This window comes from Heptranchias perlo, chromosome 16, assembly GCF_035084215.1.
Source record: "Heptranchias perlo isolate sHepPer1 chromosome 16, sHepPer1.hap1, whole genome shotgun sequence".
Taxonomy (NCBI): domain Eukaryota; kingdom Metazoa; phylum Chordata; class Chondrichthyes; order Hexanchiformes; family Hexanchidae; genus Heptranchias; species Heptranchias perlo.
In genome coordinates, this window is record NC_090340.1 from 3,678,794 (window position 1) to 3,704,350 (window position 25,557).

Sequence of the window (25,557 nt, forward strand, 5' to 3'; positions counted from 1 at the left end):
ACACAAGTGGCCCTGACAGAACCGAAACTGAGCGTCGGTGAGCAGGTTATTGGTGAGTAAGTGCCGCTTGATAATACTGTCGACGACACTTTCTATCACTTTGCTGATGATTAAGAGTAGACTGATGCGGCGGTAATTGGCTGTATTGGATTTGTCCTGCTTTATTGTGGCTAGGACATATCTGGGCAATGTTCCACTTGGTTGGGTAAATGCCAGTTTGGTAGCTGTACTGGAATGGCTTGGCCAGTGGAGCGGTTAGTTCTAGAGCACAAGTCTTCAGCACTACAGCCGGGATGTTGTCGGGGGCCTTAGCCTTTACTGTATGCATTGCAAAGCATCAAAGTGCAGACCATTTAAACCGGACAGTTGGACATCAGTGTAACTCTGCAGGAGCTATCCAGTCCAGAATCCGTAGATAGGATGTGACTTTCAATAACAACTGACAAGGCGAAGCTTCCAGAAGCTTCAGAAGCTTCCAGAAGATTTTCAAAGTCAACAACAACTGCGAAGGAAAGAAACTGATTGGGTAGCTGGTTTCATGTAGATTTGGGGATATAAGGCGTCCATAAGGTCCATGAGTGATCCAACTAGCCACCCATCTTCATGCTATGAACAAATTGGGACTTCTCGTAACGTGGTTCGCAACTATTTGCTCAGAAGCCTATAAAAATAAGATATCATAGCAGTCAAAACAACGGCCAACATCAGAGGAACTGGAAGAAGCTTAAAGAGTTAACGACTGCAGCACGAGCTTCTCCAACAATGAGCACTTGAATACTTTGCTTCTAAACTTCGACATAAAGACTTTCATTCTGAGCTTCAACCAAACCACTTTTTCCCCAATCTGAAAAGACGAACCTTGATGAGAAGAATCTCGGCACATCACTCAACGTGTCTCTCAATAACGTACCTGTTACTGAAACAATTAATTACCTACCTTTGGACCTAAACGACTGCTTCGATGCATAAGGTTGTATATTTCACTTGCTCGCTTTGCTTCATGCCTGCTTATGTGAACTTTTAAATAATTAAATATAAAATGTTCAGAACCCGAATTTGTATTACCGGGTAGAGTAATCAACGTATTGGAATAACGGAGGCTCTGACTATCATTTTCCGATCCTCCCTAGCTACAGGTGTAGTTCTGGGGGATTGGAGGACTGCTAACGTTGTACCATTGTTTAAAAAGGGAGAAATATATTGATTGAGTAATTCGAGGCCAGTAAGTCTAATCTTGGTGGTGGGCAAATTATTGATATCGATTCTGACTAACGTGATTGATTTTTTTGAGGAGGTAACAAGGAGGATCGATGACGGTAATGTATTTGATCTAGTGTACATGGATTTTCGCAAGGCTTTGACAAGGCCTCACATGGCAGTCTTGTCAAAAAAGTATAGGCCCATGGGATCCAAGGGAAAGTGGCTATTTGGATCCAACATTGGCTCAGTAGCAGGAAGCAAACTATAATATTTGACTGGTGTATTTGTGACTGGATAACTGTTTCCAGTGGGGTTCCACAAGGCTTAGTGCTAGGTCCCTTGCTTTTTGTGGTATACATTAATTATCTGGACATAACTGAGGGGGGCTTGATCAAGAAGTTTGCAAATGAAGGAAAAATCAGCCATGTAGTTGATAGTGAGGAAGAAAGATGTAGACTGCAGGAAGATATCATTGGACTAGTCAGGCAGGGACACAAGTGGCAAATGGAATTAAATCCAGAGAAGTGTGAGGTTATGCATTTGGGGAGGGCAAAGAAGGCAAGGGAGTACACAATAAATGGGTGGATACTGAGAGTTGTAGAGGAACAAAGGGACCTTGGAGTGCATGTCCATGGATCCCTGAAGGCAGCAGGACAGGTAGGTAATGCGGTTAAAAAGGCAGACGGGTTTTGTTCTATCATTAGCCGATACAAAGAATATAAGAGCAGGGATGTCATGCTCGAACTATATAAAACATTGGTTAGTCCACAGCTTGAGTACTGCGTGCAGCTCTGGTCATCACATTGCAGCAAAGATGACACAGCGCCTGAGAGGATAACAAGGAGATTTACGAGGATGTTGCCAAGGCTGGAGAATTCTAGCGATGAAGAAAATATTGGATAGGCTGGGATTGTTTTCTTTGGAACAAAGGAGGCTGAAGGGACATTTAATTGAGGTATAAAAAGTTATCACTGGACGAGATAGAGTGGATATGGAGGACCTATTTCCCTTAGCAGAGGGGTCAGTGACCAAGGGGTACAGATTTAAAGTAATTGGTAGAATGGTTAATGTGGAGCTGAGGATATTTTTTTTCACCCAGAGGGTGGTAAGGGTCTGGAACTCACTGCCTGAAAAGGGGGTAGAGGCAGAAACCCTCAAGTCATTTAAAAAAGTACTTGGATATGCACTTGAAGTGCTGTAACATACAGGGCTACGGACCAAGTGCTGGGAAGTGGGATGATACTACGAGTACAGATGAGCGTCAATACATAACTTTGTAGAGGAACAGAAATATCTCATTCCGATTGTAGATGTAAGACAGCTCAGTTAGAAAAAAGCCCTGCATGTAAAACAAGGAATTACGTGCAACAAGAAGGGAGTTGATAATCATAGTGATTTAGACGACCAGGATTGGGGTGAATTAAAGAAAGATCAGTCAAGGGAAAGCACCCCTCCCCCAGGGTACCATTGGCCCCTCCAACGTCACGTATGGTACAGGTCAAGTACAATGTAAATGCCCAATGCGTAAGGGAATCTGTGGCCAGCAGATTTACCTTCCCTTATAGCCCACTGCAGCTACAGGAAATGGTCAAACAGATTCACAAATTTGATGAAAGGGTAATGTGGTGAAACTTTTCGCAGATGTAGAACAAGTTGCTCAGTATAGTGGGATGGACCAAAATGAAAAAAGGTCCGCTTGTTGCTGTATACTCTGGGGTCAACGGTATATGGGGCTCTCCCTCAGGATAGGAAACATAGGAGAGGAACCTGGACAGAAGCTCAATTGTCCATATTCAATGCAATTGGATTTAACAGTGGGGTTCCCAGCGAAGTATTGACCAAGTATAAGCAAGAATCCAATGAGCATCCCGAGGTAGATGCTAACCATTTATAGCAACACTATGCTAGAGTCGATGGGCCAGAAGCAGGTCAAGCTGCCCCGGTAGACCGTCCCGCTGAGGCTAGGCGGTTGTGGACTTTGATTAGTCATGCACAACCGTACCTGCAAGCAGCGTGGGCGGATTTTGACCAGAAAATGAAGCCAAAACTGACCCTATAATTCTGGCATGGATGATACCGAGAAACCAGTCTTCAACCAATTCGATTCACTCCACGTGATATCAAGAAACGGCTGAGTGCAATGGATACAGCAAAGGCTACGGGCCCCGACAACATCCCGACAGTAGTGCTGAAGAATTCTGCTCCAGAACTAGCCGCTCCTCTAGCCAAACTGTTCCAGTACAGCTACAACACCGACATCTACACAACAACGTGGAAAATTGCCCAGGTATGTCCTGTCCACGAAAAGCAGGACAAATAAAATCTGGCCAATTACCGCCCCATCAGTCTACTCTCAATCATCAGCAAAGTGATGGAACGTGTCGTCGACAGTGCTATCAAACTGCTCAGTTTGGGTTCTGCCAGGACCACTCAGCTCCAGACCTCGTTACAGCCTTGGTCCAAACATGGACAAAAGAGCAGAATTCGAGAGGTGAGGTGAGAGTGACTGCCCTTGACATCAAGGCAGCATTTGACCGAGTGTGGCACCAAGGAGCCCAAGTAAAATTTAAGTCAAAGGGAATCAGGGGGAAAACTCTCCAGTAGCTGGAGTCATACCCAGCACAAAGGAGGATAGTAATGGTTGTTGGAGGTCAATCATCTCAGCCCCAGGATATTGCTGCAGGAGTTCCTCAGGGCAGTGTCCTCGGCCCCACATTTTCAACTGCTTCATCAATGACCTTCCCTGCATAATTAGGTCAGAAATGGGGATGTTGGCTGATGATTGCACAGTGTTGAGTTCCATTTGCAATCCGTCAGATAAAGAAGCAGTCTATGCTCGCATGCAGCAAGACCTGGACAACATCCAGTCTTGGGCTGATGAGTCAAAAGTAACATTCACGCCAGACAAATGCCAGACAATGATCATCTCCAACAACAGATAGTCTAAGCACTTCTCCTTTATATTCAACGGCATTACGATCGCCGAATTTCCACCGTCAACATGCTGGGGGTCACCATTGACCAGAAACTTAACTGGACCAGCCACATAAATAATATGTCTACAAGAGCAGGTCAGAGGCTGGGTATTCTGCGGCGGGTGACTCATCTCCAAACTCCCCAGAGTCTTTCCAACATCTACAAGGCACAAGTCAGGAGTGTGAAGGAATACTCTCCACTTGCCTGGATGAATGCAGCTCCAACAACACTCAAGAAGCTCGGCAACATCCAGGACAAAGCAGCCCGCTTGATTGGCACCCCAACTACCACCCTAAACGTTCACTCCCTTCACCACCGGTGCAACGTGGCTGCATCTAAAGGATGCAATGCAGCAACTCGCCAAGGCTGCGACAGCACCTTCAAACACGCTACCTCTACCACCTAGAAGGACAAGGGAGACAGGCACATGGGAGCAGCACCACCTGCACGTTCCCCTCCAAGTCACACACCATCCCGACTTGGAAGCATATCGCCGTGCCTTCATCGTCGCTGTGTCAAAATCCTGGAACTCCCCACCTAACAGCACTGTGGGAGAACCCCACCACACGGACTGCAGCGTTTCAAGAAGGCGGCTCACCACCACCTTCTCAAGGGCAATTAGGAATGGACAATAAATGCTGCCCTTGACAGCGATGCCCATATCCCATGAAAGAATAACAAAAAAAATAAGTTTCGGTAGAAATGGAACATCTCAAAGCTGAGAGTGAAATGGGAAAATGTGTGAATTGTTAAGATGGTCTGGAAGTTGAAGGAGTGAGAGATGCATTTGAAGAGGTTTTACAACGTGAACCGAGAAAGGGACTTCGAACAATGGAGGAGAAGGAGAAAACTTTTTAACAGGATAGCCAATACAAGCCTGGTAATTGGTCTTTCCCAAATGAGAAGGTAAATCGGTTTAAAATTGAGTTAAGTAAACCTTGGATATTGAAAATGGAGTTCATAGATACAGGTTTTAAAACAGGAGAAAAGGGAAAAGGGAAGATTCCGTTTATTCTTCTGTTACAAGCTGGAGAATTTTTATTTGGATCAGTTTTTTATTGCTTTACTTGTTTTCATTCACTTCGACCACTTACAAAACATTTTTCTTAATGTGGTTACATCGTGAAAACACGAATAGGACGCGAAGCTGCAAATTCCAAATTCAGCTGTCCTGGGTACATCTGTATGTGGAATAGTGAGGATTAATTTCAAATGGGATGCGAGCAAAAAGGAGAGATACCTTGGAAGTTAAGACAGAAATGTTCGCCAGTCTCTCCCATCTTTTGTCTCGACATATTTTGTTGTGCTTGTTTGAAATTTAGTTCTATTGTTGCATTGTTTCAGTCAACCTTTTTAATTGTTATCAATTTCTTAATTTAAGATCGTTCCCTACAGTGATAGATGGATGCTATATCAGCAGTTATAACTCAAACGATTGCCGAGAAACAAAGATCAATCGCTTCTGCGTCCGGAATCCTTGGTCCAGTCGAAGTAAGTTATTCTGCATGTGAAAAACACTTGTTTGCGACGTTTTGGGGCATTACGCATTTTTATTATATTGTGGGTTTAGAGCCAGAACATCTAATGACCAATCACACTCCAACGGAGTTCTTGTTGGACGGGAGATTAAAGGACCGGTCACTGTCTCCCGTCAGCCGAGCCCGGTGGACCCTGTTTTTGCAGGTATTAAAGTCCATCAGAATCCAGAACCGCCTCATTTCCCAGGAAGTCTGATACATTAAGGAGGCCAACTTAAATCATCACAAAGATCCAATAAAATTTGAGTGTTGCCAGACACAAGTGATTTATCAGTAGATGGAACCAGTCGAGTAGAGAAGGGGGAAAGGAAGACAGGATGTGGTATATACGACCCGGACAAACAAGTAGAATTAGCTATTCGACTGCCTGCACTTATGTCTGCACAGGTAGCCGAATTGGCAGCTGTAGCATATGTGGTCACACATCCAGTTGTGTTCCCAACTCACTTCACCATACACTCAGGCACAATGTTATGTGTCTAATTCTCTGACGACACACCTTCCGATCTGGGAAACGAGAGGCTTTACATAGGCCAATGGGAAGGCATTACCCCTTGCCCCCCTTTTGAAAGTGATTTTTAACAGAGCACGAGAAGTACCTGGGGAAATACCAGTGTGCAAAGTTAAAACACATACTAAGAATGGGCCTCTATGGGAATGAAATCAGAAAGCAAACGATTAGCTAACAAAGGAGGAGAGGAGGGAATGGAGTGGGTTCCAGTAGAAATGTTTCCCCTAATGGAAACCAATCAGCCTGAGAAATTGCCCTACACAATCGATTTGAAACAATTACAGAAAGATCCTGAAATAAAGGCAGTCATGGTGATGCTGGAAAGAAAGAAATCCAAGTTGAAAATATGCTCATCAGCTCAAGTTAAAGGTGAAAGATGGTATCTAGCTGTACGATAAAAAGTGGGTGGTACCACAAAATGAGAACAAGGCTTTTCTTTACCAAGCCCATGGCGCACCCACTTCAGGACATCCCAGTCCACGGGGAACATTAGAATGGCTCCAACAAGCAGCATGGTGGTCAGGAATGAAAAGCCAGATGGAGCATTAATGTCAAAACTCTTTACCTTGTGTACCACACAACCCAGATGTGCATACCAAGACCGCACTGTTGCACCACACTCGGCCGACAGCCGGCCTTTGGACCGATCAACAGATAGATTATATTGGGCCATTTGCCTCTTCCTCTCGAGATAATCGGTATCTATATGTGGCAGTAGACACATTCTCAGAGTGGGTAGAAGCATTTCCAACACCCAAATCAACAGCATAGGCCACTGCTAAAATATTGGTGAACCACGTATTCACGAGATGGGGACTCCCAAATTCCATCGACTCGGACCAAGGTAGTCATTTTACGGGTAGGGGAATACAAACTGCTATACAGCTGTTAGGAATCAACAAACGATTCCATATTTCACATGATCCTACCTCATCAGGCATGGTGGAGATTGAACCAAGCATCGAAAAACAATACTGAAGGAGTTAATTGAGCTATCCCACAAAACAAGGGCCCAAGTGCTGCCCTTGGCATCAATGGCAATACGATCCACTGAGCCACGGACCACCAAGGACTTACCCCATGAGTTAATGACAGTGAGAGTGATGAGGACCCCTGAACATTTGATGAGCCGCAGTGTCAGGTCTTGACTCAGGAGTGGTACATTAACTAGTTACGTGGTCGGCTGCAACAGATAATGGTCTTTGCAACCGTTAATAGTGCACGATATAAAAAGACCAATAAAATATATTTTGATATCAAAGTCAAAGGAGTAGAATGGACAGTCAGTGATAGTCATAGAGTCATAGAGTTATACAGCACGGATAGAGGCCCTTCGGCCCATCGTGTCCGCGCCGGCCATCAGCCCTGTCTACTCTAATCCCATATTCCAGCATTTGGTCCGTAGCCTTGTATGCTATGGCATTTCAAGTGCTCATCCAAATGCTTCTTGAATGTTGTGAGGGTTCCTGCCTCCACAACCCTTTCAGACAGTGAGTTCCAGACTCCAACCACCCTCTGGGTGAAAAAGTTCTTTCTCAAATCCCCTCTAAACCTCCCGTCTAAACATTCCAATCAATCGGGCAATTTGTGGCTTGCTTTTCTGGACCATATCCCATTGTGGATAAAGCCAGTCCATCTGTGTACAAAGTAGACCTGAAACAGGAAAAAGGAAAATGGATCCAAGTCAACCAACTAAAAGAGTACAAGGGAAACGTACATGGTGCAATGAGCCCGATGGAGGAAGAGATTACTCATGTCCCCCCTATCCGATGAGGAGCATCACAACATATTACACCCAACTCTGGTAGAACAGATGCCTCCCAGACCTAGGTGACTGAGACAAAGATCAGTCTGTCCACTTGATAGATACACTTCTCCATGGGAGTACAGACAAAGACGGTTATGATATGTAAATGGCAGAAGATATTTACACGAAACCGAATAAAGTCGATCACAAAAGTAATAACATTACCCATACGTTTAATTTCATCCTAGGTCCTGACTTGAGACCAAGATTGAGAAAGGCAAATGAAACATTTGCCTTTAATGAAATTAATGAAATTACTTTATATAAATGCTAATATTATGTGTAAACGGATGTCAAGAAAGAAATGAAGAATGCAGCATAAGGGTATATCAAGGTAGCGACCCAACAGGGCAAAACTGGAATGTGAAGTTGGGATGGGTAAGAGAGGACTAAGTTGGACTGCATTGTAAATGCATGCAATCATTGAAAAAAGTGCAAATTTGCTTATCTGCCCAGCTGGAAAGTAACTAATTACACCACCAATGAGGTACGCTTAAAACTGCAGGTCCAAACTAAGTTTTAACAGCGCAGCAAGCCTTAATGATTGCCAAACAACTAAAAAATAACTTTTAAAACTGTACCATCTCATTACACTTTATTTTAATAATTTTTGGTCATTAAAAAAATAAATTAAAAAATTTGTGATTTTTACTTTTCCATTCTGTCTATTTTATTTAATTCAATTATTTTTACCCTATCTTTTTTCGATGTCTGTATCTGTTTTTAGCCTGATTTAAATTGTTGTACTTTTGACTTCCTAATCTAACGCTGCAAGCCAACAGAGACTGTGAATGCAGCTATCAAAAATGCTGTTATCTGATTGGTCAAGGGGAGAGATCGATCCTCTCGCTTCTCCCGGAGTCCGAGCTTCACCAAAACTGACACTCTGCTTTCCTCCACGAAGTTTTGAGGAAATGGCCGATGGAAAAAACACGGTAAGTTTGTGGGTTAATATGAGTGTTGGTTTGCCGCTCCGAGCAATTTATACCCCAATGTGGTTACAATTGTGCAGCGGGTATTACTGTACACATTACCGACATTGTATTGTTTGAAGCTTCGTAGATCACATAATGCCAGAACGAAACGTGGTCTCCTGATAATTTAGATGATCTCAGCAATGGCAAAAGTAAGGGTCTCAATTATCCTGTGGGTTACCAATTAAAGATATTAAACAGCAAAGATGCCACTTCTTGTTGGTATCCAGTGACTCCCAGTTGACATTGCTGATGTGTAGAGGATTGTCCCATTTATGGTGCCATCAAGGTGGAATAAGAAGAACGAATTAGCATTTATATGGCGTATTTGGCATCTTCAACCGTCCCAAAACACTTCGTAACCAATTAATTATATTTGGAGGTTTACTTATTATTGTAAAGGAAAATGCGGAAGTCAATTCCTGCGCTTGCAAACAACAATGCGTTTAGGCGTCTGTCAATCTGTATTGGTGGCATAGGTAGTGTGATCAATGTCGGCACTTGCAATAGTGTCATGAGATCCTTTACATCCTGACTAAATGGAGAGGTATTCTATTTAATGTCTTATCCGAACAATGGTGCCTCTAACAAGTGCAACAGCAGAGAATACAGCACTCCCTCCGAACAAGACAGAAATGTTAGGCGAGGTTATGCCTTCAAAACCTGGAGGTAGAGCGGATTTCAAATCACATCCCTCTGACTCAGACCAGAGTGCTACCACACATAGGTTCTTACACAAACGAATTTTATAGATAACAGCAACAATTTGCATCTGTGTATTGCCTTTAAGGTAATAAAATGTCCGAAGGCGTTTTACAGAAGCGTTAACAAACAACATTTGAAAACGAGTCACATAAAGAGATATTCGGACAGGTGAGCTAAAAGCTTGGTCAAAGAGTTAGGTTTTAAGGAGCGTAATCATGGAGGAAGGAGAGGTAGAGCGGTTAACGGAGGGAATTCCAAAGCTTGTGGACAAGGCAGGTGAAAGCATGATTGCTAATGGAGGAGCGATGAAAATTGGGAATGCGCATGATGGCAGAATTGGAGGATCGCAGATATCTCCGAGGGTTGTAGGGTGGAAGAGGTTACAGGGATAGGGAGAAGCGAGGACATGGCGGCATTTGAAAACATGAATGAATATTTTTTTTTAAAATGGAGGCATTGCCATACAGGGAATCAATATCAGTCAGCAAGCACAGGGATGACTGTTGAACGGGACATGAGTGAGTTAGGATAGGGTCATCAGAGTTTTGGATAAGCTCAAATTTACGGAGGGAGCAAGGTGGGTGGCCAACGAGGAGAGCTTTGTAATAGTCAAATATAGATGTAACAAAAACTATGATGAGGGTTTCAGCAACAGATGAGCTGAAGCAGGGGCAGAGACAAGCAATGTTATGGAGGTGGGAGTAGGTGGTCTTAGTGATGGAGTGTATATGGGATCGGAAGCTCAGCTCAGGGTCAAATCGGATGCCAAGAATGCGAACGGTCTGCTTCAGCCTCAAACAGTGTCCAGGGAGTGGGGTGGAGCCGATGGCTGAGGAACTGAGATAACAGCGGTGTTCGAAGACAATGGCTTCGGTCTTCCCAATATGCATTATTTCTCAGATGTGAAGGACGTCGCTGGGGGCTGGGGTGGGGGGGGGGGTTGTGGTTGGTGTTGCGGGGTGTTGGGTGGGAGAAAGAGAAATGAAGAAGGTGCTCTGTGTCTATGGTTACCACAGTGAATTGGCGCAATAAATATATATAATGAAAATGAATTTGTGAACTTTCTCTAATCGTTGTGTTATATGGATGCGCCCACAGCTTCAACGTCATTCGTCAAATCATTCAGAGGAAAGTAAATCAAAATTACTCTGAAGTGTTGGGAACTGTGTAACAGTTTTTTTTAATGAGCAAGAGGATTTCCACAGTAGGGCGGTTGCGAGACACAATTGGCAAAAAGACACCAACTTAATTGAACCTGAAGCTTAACTCCAAGGAGCAAGGCACTGATCCTTGAATCATCACAGCGTTATTTTCTTTTTACTGTTTGCAAACCGTTGGCTAATTCCAAAACCTTATTTATTTATGATATGGAGATGCCGATGATGGACTGGGGTGGACAAATGTAAGGAATCTTACAACACCAGGTTATAGTCCAACAAATTTATTTTAAAATCACAAGCTTTCGGAGATTATCTCCTTCGTCAGATGAATGAAGGAGATAATCTCCGAAAGCTTGTGATTTTAAAATAAATTTGTTGGACTATAACCTGGTGTTGTAAGATTCCTTATTTATTTATGTAAAACGACCACCAAAGAGAGTGCAGTCAGTGGGTTAGATGAGAACCAACTGCTATTGTTATAGCCATAGCGCACAAATATTATATGTCAGAGGGCAAAATAAACAGTGAATAATTCGTCTGATAGGCACATCGGATAAAACGAACATTATTTTAATTGTGAATGAATGAATGATTTTCCTTTTGTAAGGAAGAGCTCCGTACGACTTGTTTCGGAGTCATTATAAAATTGAGGTCGCAAAGCCAGTCTTTGCGCTCCCTTGGAACGAAAATTTCCTCCGTTCTATAAAGAGCGGGCGAACTGCTCCACCAATTTACCGTCCGGACGATCAAGGTGAAAATTTACCCCAGACGCCGTTGTTGCATATTACCCGATGTGAATGCACGCGTTCTGTGTACAATTATCATAGCCCGCGAGAGGGGTTCACACTTTGACCTCCCGGAGAGAGGGTAACCAAACGTCTTGATCCGATACTGCCAGTGCATCGAAGTTGAACTTACTGCCCAGTCCTGATGTTGGTATTGCCAATCGGACGCCTGTTAATAATAAAACACATTGATTTCAAGGGAAATAAAAATCGTGCAATTTCTGCAACGGGCCGCCAATCCTTTGAAAATGTCCCCCAGTGGGGGTTATTTCAACCTTACCACAGTGTGTGGAACTGTCGCCGTCAGATGCCCAGTTTTGATTTCAAAGGAAAGTGAAACTAGGTGAGGTGAAATATCTGACGATTAGGAATGGGAGGCATATTTTATACCCGCCAGATATTATTTTCAATGGAAAACAAAATCGTGCTGGTGTAAAGCGGACGACCGTTGAAGACCAATTACACCTCCATTTGCCGAGTGATATGTAAAGTTTGGATTTAATTTCGGTAACTCTAGATGACAGCCTAAATGTAACAAACTAAAACTCTTAGAATATGCTATTGCAACTTGAGTAGCAAATTCTTCAAGAACACAGCAGCCATTTCCCAGTTATGAAATTGTTACTTTTTAATATCAAATGCTGAATGCAAACTTTTTGGGTGGTAATGTATAGGTTTTGTTGTTCATGAGACATGATTGATACAGCTGGTTACAGAACTATTAAAAAGAAAAAAAAAGTAAAATTGGACAAATAACAGAAGCCGCCGAGGTGAGCTTTTGAATAATATCAATATGCTCACGATAGAAAAAAGCAATAGGCTGCATATTACACATAACCGTTCGGCCTAGGAAACCAAATAACAATCTCCCAAAAATCAACAAGCTCGCAAACTTTCACAACTGCGGGGCAAGTCAAAATCTATCCCATTACGCCTTTATATAATATGCCATTATTTGAGGTTCCAAATACATACACATATCTTGGTCAATCGGTGGTATACAATTTCAAATAATGGTTTAGCAAAATAAAATTGGCTTTTTGCACGTTGCCTTTCACGCTACTATTTTAAATTCGTCCTATTTAAGTATATTTCCTTGCAATCAATTGTCTAATTTCTAAGACTGCCCCGAAGACCGCAGGTACGATCCCCTGTTTCAATTACATTCAGGGAGTACTATCCATGCAAAGGGAAAAACAGATTGTGGAGAGTAACAAAACGATCATAATTTCCTAAAACTAAAACGGAATAATATGGAAATAGTGAACTTCCCAGCTATACGCTGTTCTTCTTATGTTGGGGTAATTAGCAGTAATAGTTCTTGAATTGTAAATTCTCGCAGTTTCAATCCTCCGATCTCTCATGTCCTGTTTCTTTTCGGATCTCTAAACACAAAAAGCAGAAGATTGTTTAGATTATTTCTAATTATTTGATCACTTGACCACTATCATTGGTTCCTGATTTTGTTTTCAACCCAAATGCATTTTTTTAGCGTCTCACTGTGAGTTCCCCCAATTTCTGTCGAAGTTGAAGCAGAAGATCGGGTGAGCTCCCCGCAGAACATGCTGGCGTTTTATATATAAACGATAAATCAGTGAAGATGCTAATTCGTAGATCTTTAATTTGGCTCAAACAAACTTAGTTTCAAATGGCTTTGTTACAAATAGCAAATTCTTCACCCGGCTTCGACGCAACTTCGACCAATGCAACAGGGCAACCGCGCATCAATCTATTATTCTGTTCTTTTTCAGGAACGAAAGTTAGGGAGATGACCCCCAAGTGGGATTCTGCCCTCATGATTATATTTGTTGAACAAAGAACCAGACGATGAACGATGGGTGCATAAATTTGCGATTAACAACGGGTCTCACTCTAACTTCGGCAGGAGATCTGGGAAAGTCCCAGGTAAATGGCATAACCTGAAAACTGCAATTTACCTGTTCGTCTGGAGCTTCCCTGGAAGTGATGTCATTTTCTCAGTAATCCTGTTCAATCGATTGGGGCCTGGAATTCCAGGGGTGTTCTCCCGCTTTCCTTCCATACCGTTGATAGGGAAGCCAAGAAAAAAATGGCTGAAACCGCTGAAATGGTCGTTTGCGCCCTTCAAGTTGCGTTTCCACCTGTCCAATATCGATGTTAGGCGGGACATCGGTTGATATTTTGGAGTCTTGGATAATAAATGCTTCTCCAGGCACAATTTAGGCGGTAATACTCTTCCTGACGAATGTAATTTCGCGGGTTCTCCCCGACATCCCGTGTAACTTTGGCGGTCGATAATTGAGACCTCGGGAAAGCAGATAAAACCTACAATGCATACCAATTCGCCAATGTTTCCGCTGAAGTTAAAGCGGGAGATTGGGAGAATCAGACAGCAACTCACCTCTTCCTCTATTCCGGTAATTCTATGGAGCTCTTCATCCACTTTTTAAAGGAAATTTGTACAATTTATGATAACAGTAGACTGAATTATCGGAGATTCTCCCTATCCGCCGCTGTAACTTCGACAAAAAACTTTTACCAGCGGTTTAGCGGGAGAACCCTGACGGAAGATTATCCCTGATAAGCGGGACTGTCCCGCAGATATTCACTCAATTTTATTATAGATAATTTTATATTAGAATAATAATTGTTGGGAATACTGAATGAAATCTTACCTTTTGAAACAAATCGTTTTGCGGTAATCCACAATGATGATTGCCAGCATCTGAATTAGGTAAATGGCCGATATATATCGGGATATCAAAACAATTCGGAAAAAATTATCAGTACCTGCAAGATGTACATAAAACAGAAGTGCGGTGCTTTATATTCCACTAAGAAACGTCACAATAATAGTACATAAATAAACGAATGAATGAATAAATGCATGGATGAATAAATACGTGAACGAATGAATGAATGAATTAATTATACAGAGGAAGGGCGCAAATTGCTGTTTCAGTCCTGTAGTTTTGCTAACTTGATTATTTTTATTGATATATCTATTTTGCGACGACAACTTTCACTGTATTTGCTTTTTAGAAATGTAACAACATGATCATCACAATATCAGGCTTTAGCTCCGTTACTCTAAATATTGAGTTGTATTTTTCACAAGAGCGTTTTCCCCTTTAATAATTATGTGGTAATATTTCAGCAAAATACGAAATGATGAAATGCCAACAGGAGAAATGTTTATATTTTAAGAGTGTTCAATGAATAAAGAATTGTTTAGACAGAATCCGATCACACGTTTTTCTGCTATATCCAGTATGTAATTCAGATCCAAGTTACTGCGAAACCTGGTGGAGTAGTGGCTTATGTGTTGTACTTAAGTTCGATCTGAACATTGTAAGTTGGCTGGGCTTGGCTTTGCAATATCTCAATAGAGCATTGGAACAAATTGCATTTTCTTTTCATGATATAAACCAGCGATTTAATATCCCAATATTATTGATATTGAAACTAAACAATACTCCGTTAGAAATCGATGCAAAACAAAGTTAGGCTGAAAGGGCGCCTGTGAATTTTGTCATAGGTCTATGAATAATTAGGCTGATTTCAATTTTACCTCGAAGGCAATGAAGGAAAATAAAATGTCTGATTCTGTGTCCAGAGTTCATAGTCTTGAAGCAGCGCTGAATACGAGATCCAGAACTTTCCGAATTTCCATCCTTTTAAAATAAAGGGACGGAGGATCATGCACCGCCTATTCATAGTTTCTGGCCAGCGCTGCCTGTCATCCCTGCTCCGCTCCAGGACTGATGGCCCGCCGAAAAAGCCCTAAAGGGGTAGATTTTGAGCTGTCTCTTAAGCGAATGACCGAGTCCAAAGCCTCATTACTAAAACGGCCGCAGACGGCTCAATATTTTCAGTCCAATGATTTCAGTTGTGAGAAGTTTCTGCGCGATTATTCAATAAAAGTTTCCGATCCGACCTTCATACAGGAATATCTACCCAAAGTTTACATTATGAAAATAAGTCTGATACGTTCAATGCCTCATATCCTGTTCTATAAATAAAATATTTTTTGCGGGATATGGGCGTCGCTGGGAAGGCCCACGTTTATCGCCCAACCCTTGAGTGACTCAGAATGCTTTCTGACAGGTAAATATCCCTAACACCAATTTTGGCACATCATCAGGTGAAGATGATTCTGAACCTATCAGATTACTACTATTTTTCCAAACTGTGTATTTGAGTAGAGAATGTGGCACTATTTACAAATGTTTTTCTCCTTCTAATGATCGTCTCGTCATATCATGTTCTATAAATCAGAATAGTGGGATAAAATGATCCCAGGCGCCCTGTTTGTCTGAGGACAGATTCTACTGCAACCAGTCAACTGAGGGCGAATGTAGCCTGAGTTTGCTTTTGCCGATGCTGCTGTTGGGCCAATGTGGCTCTTACTCGCCCGGCACTCTCATGCTCAACGACAATGGTGCATCAGTAGCCGGACAGCAGCGTTTCAATAAGTATTCGGCTTTCTGCACTTTTGCAAGCTAGTTTCAAAATGATCTAATTTCACATTTTATGCACTCAGGACTCAAGGCCTTGAAAACAGAGAGTGAATTGCGCCTGCTCGCGCTTTGCAATTATCTTCGCCTTCTACCTCGCTTCTTTTCAGGATTATGATTAGTATTAGCTCCCTGGGGTGCATTTTCAACGTGCTGCCGGGTCGTAAAAATGGCGTTGTGCATCAGCGGATATATTGAAGCCTCAGGTGGTTTCTCTATCGGGCGGCCGACCAGGAACGCCAATTTTACACCCGGGCCGCTAGTTAAAAACCTACCCATTTATTTATATTGTATGTCACTCCACCTACATCTTAGTGAAGTTATTTTCTTACCTGCGCACGGCAAGTGAAAGGAGCTTTAAAATGATCCCAACTGAACTTTCGATGCGATCAGTCTTGTTTTTTTTTACCTTTCTTGTTTGTTAGACATTTCACCATTGCATATTTCTTTGAATAGGAAGTTTGTTCCATTTTTTTTCATTTAAACCTTGCCGCTTGATTCCACCAAACCAACAAACCTGCGACCGCGAGCCGCTACGCCTCACCGCAGCACGAAGCACAGCAGCAAATGCAAAATGTCATGCTTTTCCGCCAAGAGGACATGCAAGTGCCACTTTAAGAAGCTTTTAAGTCTATTTCTCCTACTGCATAGAAAAGCACGCTTTCCGTTTGTGACTCTGAACACACTGAGAGCGGACCAGCTGCATTTTAATGATGGGAGAGCGGAAAACCGATGGAAGTGAGCTTTGTGGCCGAACAGCGCAAAATGTTACGGCCAAAATATGTAACATCGCTACGTTACTGGGGGCAAAATTTCCGGACCGAGCTTCTATCCTTTACCCTCTTGTTCAAAAGCTACCTATATCTGTGACACACTGTTGAACTCTGCCGCGTTAACGATTTAATTTTCTCCAGAACTGGGTAACTCCATTTTCCCTATGGATAAACATGCCCTCTGGCGATCATCCCTTACCGTGAGTGTCCCCGGGGCCCTGAATTCTTTGAGCAGTGATCCAACCTGTCCTTCCCCACCGCCGTCCTCTGCCTCGATGGACTTAATCATCCCTTGAACAACTTCTCTTTCAACTCCACTCAATTCTTCCCTATCAAGGGGTTAAGATGTGAATATACCTGGATCCCAGTTATGCCTGTATTTTTTTCAGGCTATGTGGAAATCATTGTTTCAGTCCTACTCTGCTTACATATTTCATCTCTGATTATTTTCATCCCTCCTCTGCATTCACTTATGGTAAAGGACTTTGCACAGATCGTCGCTTACAAACCTATTGACTCTAAATACTGCATGAATTGTGTCTTTCCAAGCCTGCTTCATGTGAAGGCTCCATCGCCTTCTCCCACTTTATCTTTGTCAGATCTTCTCTAATCACACAACTTGCCATGCCAGAACAACCAATTCTTCCACACTACGACGATGAACAGGATCCTTTACTGTTTCTGTCCTATCTCCCAGACTTCAATGGAAATAAAAATCGGGGGATGGAAAACGGGCTGCTTATTGTCCAATACCTGTTTCAGACCATTGCACAAAGTCAAAGTTACCGCCAGTGTCTTTCAAACTGCAGCCATGCGGTTCGAAAGTTCATTTTAGTAACTTCAAAGGCATGATATGCTGTATTTTCTCTAAGGCAGGGGATGCTTGAGATGTGCTCTGTCCGTGTCCAAACGTATGGAAGGTGGATTGATGTTTGGGAACTCGTTGTCAGAATATAGCGTAGATTGCTTTCTGAGTCTGTGATGTTGATTTGTGACTTCATATTATCAGGAAAGGAGCCATTCCAATTTAGCTTTTTAATTAAAATATGTTGCATTTCCACTCTGTTTGTGTTCGTTGGTTTCAATTCAATGTTACAGGAATAAATCCAGAACTATTGCAACATAGGATGATTCGACACTGCAGTTACTGGTCTGTAACAACAGCGGCAGTTCGAGTTCCAGACAGGCAACGTCATCTTTAGATTGCTGGAACTGTAAGGGATAAGATTCCCGCGAGCTTTTCGTGCTTGCCGGCATAATGCCGGTGCAAAAATCATGAAACGGTGAAATTTAGATTATTTCATACTTTTGTTTAATGCAAAATACACTCCAATGTATTGGTTCACTTTGCGGTTAACTTTTTTTTCCTTTGTTCGTCAATGAAGTTTAAAATGTTTTTCAAATTCTTCTCTCAATCCGCCAGATCCATATTCACTCTCTGATATCTTTTAAAGTCTTTCTGCTGCCTCACTCATGTTTCATACCGTCTAGCAGTTTTAGTTAAGCACTTTATAGTAACATTAGTCCCTCGTTGCAACTGGATTGCATGTAGATTCTATCCATCTTCCCTTCTCCCTCTCCTTTTCAAACCAAGTCGGTTCACCTTTTAATCTTCAGTTTTGATGAACGAATACTCACCGATACACCGTGACCTCTACTTTCTCTCCACAGATGTTGTCTGTCCTGTTGTGTATTGATTTTCTTCTTATTTCAGATTTAGAGCTTTAGCCCTTTTTGATTAGATTTTAATTTGCGTCTGTATGGTAAGTGATTCGACTGGACCAGTCGCTGGGCAAGGTCTACCCGACTCCCGAATCAAATTCAAATAACATGAGCTTTATTATAGAAAGTCAGAGCAAGTCTGAAAGGTTTATTATTTATTCACGGCTTTCCCATAGATAAGTTCTACCTTTCTCACAAAACATTCTCAATCAGGCTGCCTTCAGCTGGATATGGATCTGGCGGATTGAGAGCAGAATTTGAAAAACATTTTAAATTTCATTGACGAACAAAGGAAAAAAAAGTTAACTGCAAAGGGAATCAGTACATTGGAATGTATTTTGCATTAAACAAAAGTATGAAATAATCTAAATTTCACCGTTTTATGGTTTTTGCACCGGCATTATGCCGGCAAGCACGAAAAGCTCGCGGGAATCTTACCCATTACAGTTCCAGCAATCTAAAGATGACGTTGCCTGTCTGGAACTCGAACTGTCGCTGTTGTTACAGACCAGTAACTGCAGTGTCGAATCATCCTATGTTGCAATAGTTCTGGATTTATTCCTGTAACATTGAATTGAAATAAATAAATACCTGCAGGTTATCATTATTCCGGCATCTTACCAGGGTTCCAAATAGTTTCCAAATAAACAGCTAATCTCGGAGTCTGGAAGGCGGTGTGAGATACCAAACAAGTAAAATAGGTCCATCTCTGGAGTGGCTGTGTCTCTTGCAGAATACTGGAAGCTTCATACAGTTCCGCTGAGTTCAGCTGCTTCGTGGTTTTTGCCATGGTTACAATGTTCCTTTTATTGTTATACCAGCTGAGAGTGAGAGTCTCCTGGTTAAAGCCAAGCGCTTCGCATACGATGATCAGATAAATATTTGAATTTCCGCCGGGCGTTTTGGAGACAATCGTCGCTGGAGCTGGCGGAGCTATAGAGGGGTACAGGTAAAGCAAAACAAAACACGTCGTTTTAAATTTAGAAGATTATTTACTTTAGTATTGCATTTCCCCAAATTCAAATCAATTAAGATGATTCATAATCAGCATGTGTTTGTTGCATTTCATTGAAATGAAAATAATACTATTGTACATATTTGCCGGACATCTGCTACTATTATAAATGCTCAAGAATCAGCTGTATTTATAATGCGTTTTCTCACGTCTCTCACAAGCATAACAATAATCTCACATACAGGGAATTACCTTCAATTGCAGTATTTAATGGTTGTAATGTTGACACAACGGGGCCATGCTTCGACCAGTAAATCCCACAAATAGCAACGAACAGCTCATCCTTTTCTATTGTTACGGATTGACTGGGGAATTCTGGATAAAATAACAGGAAATTGCTTGCATTCATTCCAATAATGCAGTGGGATTTTTGGATTCCGCAAAGAAAAGCTCACATACTTGTTGGGATACCTGTCCCCAAATACAGCAGTATTCCCTCACTTCTAAACTCAAGCGTCAGACTAGATTGATCCTTAAATCCTGCAATATAGCTGGAATTCAAAGCCTGGGAATGCACAGCAGGGCTCCGATCTCCCCGCCCCCCCCCCCCCCCCCGCGAAACGGCAATAGATCCGCTCGAACCTGGAAAACGGCATATACGCTGTTCATTCAACATTTACGCCGATATTCTGCCGAATTTAGAGCAGATCATGATCCCAGGAGAAAGTCAATCCTCACTGCAGCTCCCCCTCCCCGAAAAAAAACTACTTTCTGATTTAGAGCAAAAGTGCAATTAACTTTGCTAAAATAAGACCCTGAGCTGGATATGTGATTTCCCCACCAACTTTCCACCAGATATTCTGAATTAGATGCGGACTAACAGTATGATTAACGCTCTAAATAAAACAAAATAAATATCCCGCTCCATCTCACTTTGCGTTGCAATCAGCGCTATGTTTGCAAAAAAATTCAATTTTGAACCTAAGCCGGGGTCCAGTTACCAATTAGGGCAGTTTTGAGGAAAAGTATATAAGGACATAATCATAATGTTTATTTTTAAAAGTCAGATTATTAACACAAATAGGCGTCTGTTACTTTCACTGACTTCAATTGCGGAACGAAACTTAAAAACAACGGTGATTACAATCCAAAAACAGATGATTTATGTGGTTGCATCCTTAGAGTCTGAAACTGCTTTATAAATTAAATTCCAATTTGATTTATGAACATTTTTAATATAGCTGTTGCTGGAACGTTATTTTACATGGACTCCCAGATATATTGATGGGAACTGTTCCCACATCATTGGTTGGTATTAATTTTAGAATTGTTTTATGTCTTTGTACTCGACAATACATTTTGAAACGATCAAACTTTCAGCCTTTGGATTTGTGAGAATGTACCCAATGTGATCTATTTTTACAATCACAACATTACATGCATTCCCTACGGATACAGGTCATTCCACTCAAGTTGGTAATAAAGCATCGACAATTTATTTCATAATTTCTGTAATATTACCTGAGCTTGAGTAACAATATATATTGTTTCAAAATAAACATGAGGTACAATTCGCGCTGATTTTAACTTGCAATTTGTGCGTTGAAGGTATTTAACGTAGATTTTCATTGTGAATATTCAGACGTAATATCACGAATCCATGATAATAGATACAAGAAAGGTACAGGTGCCATTTTTAGGTATTGAAATTATTTGTCACACAATTCGTACCAATTTACGGAAAACGATGTACACAAAAACACCGATTGGACCATCCAGTCTGTTTCACACAGTTGTAATGCCTTGTGCATCACAATATATACACGCCACCCTACCCGGTGTCGCGTTATTTCCTGGGAGAGGCAAAGAAACAGATAAAAAACAAAGATAATTCGGGAAAATATCTCGCATATTCCTCTCCGACGATTGAAATAAGTCCAGGACATTACTCCGGGCCTGATTCCAACGACCCCATCCCCTGCAATATCACTTACTGTGGACAACAAGATTTGATCCAGTTCCGTTTCTGATCGTATTTCTCTGGTGTTTGTCTCCGCAGTAATAAATCCCAGCAAGCTGGAGACGGACATCAAGGAGCTGGAGAGAACCCTGCCCTATCCTAATTAAAAATAGTTTCTTCCTGTCTGAGTTTGTTTGCAGAAATACGGTTTCGCCGAATCTCCACCAGTAAACATTCACTTGTGAATTAGCTGGAAAAGGAGTGAACGCACAAGCGAAGGTAATGTTTGCACCGGCCATAACAATCTTGCTTTGGGGACTTTGTGACAATTGAAACACGGCATTGCCATCAACTGTGTAAGAAAAAAAAAACACATGTAAACTGCAACTAACCAAGTCAAACCTGATGGAAAATGGTTGATAGATAGAGATAGACAGTCGGGTAGCAACAGACCCCAAGATAGATATAAAAAGAGGAGATTACGGAAATAACCTGTGAAGATCATCTCCAGAATTACAATGTACTGAAGCACAGCGCGAACAAACATATTGAAGAAAGGAAGTTATCGTTTGCTGCCAATAAACGGGAAACTTTTTTTTTAAATAGCGAAACCATCTCGTCTAATCCCCTATAAACTATGAAGCAATCACATGTGACACCACACGTTTACAGCAGACGTGCAATGAAATAAATGAAGAGGGGCAATGTGTGGGTGTAGCTATGGTTTGAAACATCACGGAAAACAGACCTTAGACGACACAAAACAAAGACCACGCTTGTTAGCGCTGTATCCGGTACGTCGGTTGAAATAATGTTCAGCCGCAACAACAGACTGATAATATGAGCTTCTGAGTCACACTGGTGTTCAAAGTAATTGTTTTGGAACAATGAAAGTGCTGATAAGCTGACACATAATACAAAAGTAGTTTGTACTTGCTGCTTTAGCCGTCATCTCGTTCTCACCTGAGATGACCAGTCTGTGCAATTTAATGGTACATGCAGTTTTATCTTGTTCAGCTGATCAAACAGACGGTTTTATGTTGCTCATTCCCACCTAACGCGCTTTCAGTTGTTTGTATTGAGGACGTTTTTAATTAATGTCAGCTCTTTCGTTACCTGCGTAACATCATGTACAGCGCAATGTGCCCCAGAAAACACAGACAGGATGCGCTAGGTTTCGGACCGGAGATGTGTATTCATATTAATCTGCCAAAAAAAAGCTCATCCCTTCCCTACTTTACTAACAATGATTGTGCTAATGGAAAATTTAATTCAAACCGTTAACGGGTTTCACAAAGAAACTACTGTTTTTGAATGGAAAATAATGAACATTATATTCAGCACAGCACTTACATTACGTAGAATTCTGCTGGAAGCCGGTGTTTTCTCATTTTCAATTGAAAGTTATCAGCACTCTGGCATTAAAAATACAAAGTTATCTTTGACGGATATGCAGCAGTCATTGAGTTAGAACTTGCCTTTGAGCGATAGTGCAAAACGGGTGGAAGCGAGTCGGCAGCCTGTTTTACATCCCTCCCGATTTTTATTTCCATTCCTCTGTCCTCTAATTAAGCAAAATCAAGATTGGCATCTCGAGAGACCGCGTAGTGCCGAACCAACGGGCGCTACACGGCACAATTTAACACCCGAAGCCTGCATATCTCATTCACCTGACTCCAATGGAAGTAAACATCACACTATTGCATAGTCAAGATGCAGGCCCATATGTCTAGATCCTGCTGCTAATATCCGTTTTGCTCTACTTTATTCCTGCACGGCTGCATTCAAGTATCGGTGGTGTTCATATTGTCAGAATAGGTAAAGCACAGGAGAAGGCTATCGTGCCTGTGCCGGGTCTTTGAAAGAGCTATCCAATTCGTCCAATTCCCCTGATCTTTCAACATTGCACTGTACATGTTGTCCCCCAGTATTTATTCAATTCCCTTTTGGAAGTTACTGTTAAAACTGCTTCCAACACCATTTAAGGCACTGCACTCCAAATCACTACAACTCACTGCATAAAAACAATATTTCCTCATGTGGCCTCGGGCTCATTTTCCAATCACCTTAATACTATGTCCTCTGGTTAGCGACCCTTCTGCCACTGGAACAGTTTCTCCTTATTTACTCTGTCAAAACCGTTCAAAATTTTGAACAGCTCTATCACATCTCCCTTTAACGTTCTTTGTTTTAAGACAAACAACCCCAGCTTCTCTAGTCTCTCTACAAAACTGAAGTCCCTCATCCCTGGTACCATCCTGGTAAATCTCTTCTCCACTCTCTCTCAGGCCTTGTCATCCTTCCTAAAGTGTGGTGCCCAGAATTGAACATAATACTACAAATGAGGCCCAGCCACTGTTTTATATAGGTTTAGCATAACTTCGTTGCACCTGTACTCCGTGTCTCCTTTAATAAAGCGCACGAACCCATATATATATTTTTAACAACCTTGTCAACCTGCCCTGCCACCTTCAAAGATTTGTATCTCTGCACCGCCAGGTCTCTCTGTTCCTGCACCCTGGTTAAAATTGTACCATTTAGTTGATAGTGTGTCTCCTCATTCTTCCTACCAAAATGAATAACTTTACAATTCTCTGTGTTAAATTTGATCTGCCATGTGTCTGCCCATTTCACCAGCCCGTCTATGTCCTCCTGAAATCTATTACTATCTTTCCCATTGTTTACTGCATTTCCGAGGTTTGTGTCATCTGCAAACTTTGAAATTATACGCTCTATACTCAAGTCCAGATCGCTAATGTACACATATTATCTGCGGATCCAATCGATGTGATTGATGGCTCAGAAAACCGTGAATTGGACATAAGTTTACGGTCGAGGAAAAATTTTACTGACCGATATAGCATTGGCATAAAACGCTATCAGGCATGAAATATGCAGCATCTGTTAAACACACGAAGACCGTCGTTTCATTCTGTTATGGAGGCCAAGCAAATAAACCAGGTTAATGCTGAGTTACAGCGGATATCTGATGGACTTTTAGCAGAAAATCTGCTAAAATGCAACAGGGACTCAAGGGAGCCTCGTAAGATGATTAGTCAGCCGCCTTTAAGTTATTCTTATTTTCTTACGTCGGTTCATTTTGATAACGGAAATCGTAAGTTTTAGTTTATAGCTGATATTATTACCTGTTGGAAAAAAATGCCCATCAATTAATTCAGCTAAAGGTAAGAAGTCACGTGACACGCGGCCCTCTGGCATTCCTTGCTGGAATCTTTGTCCTATATTGTTCATAGGAACTATCCCCATTATAGGTACAGGATCACTGGAGGTCACATTCCTCTTGGGCGGTATCCAAGGCGGGCGATAACGCACCCTGAATTCAATGGGGTAATTTTAACTTTGGGCGATGGTGTAAAATTAGGGATTCCTATGTTAGCCAGCGGTACCTGGAACTGCTATTTAAGTCGTTGCATTCATCTTTCACCTTTACTATGATCACTGGGGTATAATTCTGTCTTGGGCGCGGGACAGTTCAAAACTGGCTGCTGATTAGTAATCGTCCATTCTGCCCTATTATCCTTAACTGCTACCGCCAGTTAGTTGGGTAATGACTTGCGGAATTCACTTATTCATAAGGAACTAATTCATCAAGTCCTTATAACTCAGCAAGTTCACTCCACGGTTCTTTTTTATGCTTCATGGCAGATAAACCTTTACTACTCCTGCCATTCAGGCCTCAAGTAAATATCATGTTCCCTTCAGGTCCAAGGGATGTTTATAGGTGGTTAAAGAGCACCAGAAAAGTTACTTGCTGTTCCTAGCCCAGATAACTCTTTTTGTTTATCAGCGTGACTTAATACAGACTTTCATCAATTCAAATAAGGATTTGGTGCTATTTTTGTGTTATTTACTTATTGGCCCCTTTCAGATGAACACAGTCTATTGATCCTGTTTCATCTCCCCAAAAACCCTGAAAATCCTACAATATGCTTAATCACAATCTATCTTTACTCCAGCTCTTGATTGATTTGAAG

The 25,557-nt window shown here is 41.8% G+C and overlaps 1 long non-coding RNA gene across 1 annotated transcript; it reads right to left on the minus strand.

Moving 5' to 3' along the window:
* Nucleotides 1–12,364: 12,364 nt before the first annotated feature.
* Nucleotides 12,365–14,401, minus strand: LOC137333228 (uncharacterized). The gene is made up of 3 exons (XR_010965820.1): nucleotides 14,311–14,401; nucleotides 13,594–13,940; nucleotides 12,365–13,041 (listed from the first exon to the last, which is right to left on the minus strand). It is a non-coding gene; the product is annotated as an uncharacterized lncRNA (long non-coding RNA).
* Nucleotides 14,402–25,557: the final 11,156 nt, after the last annotated feature.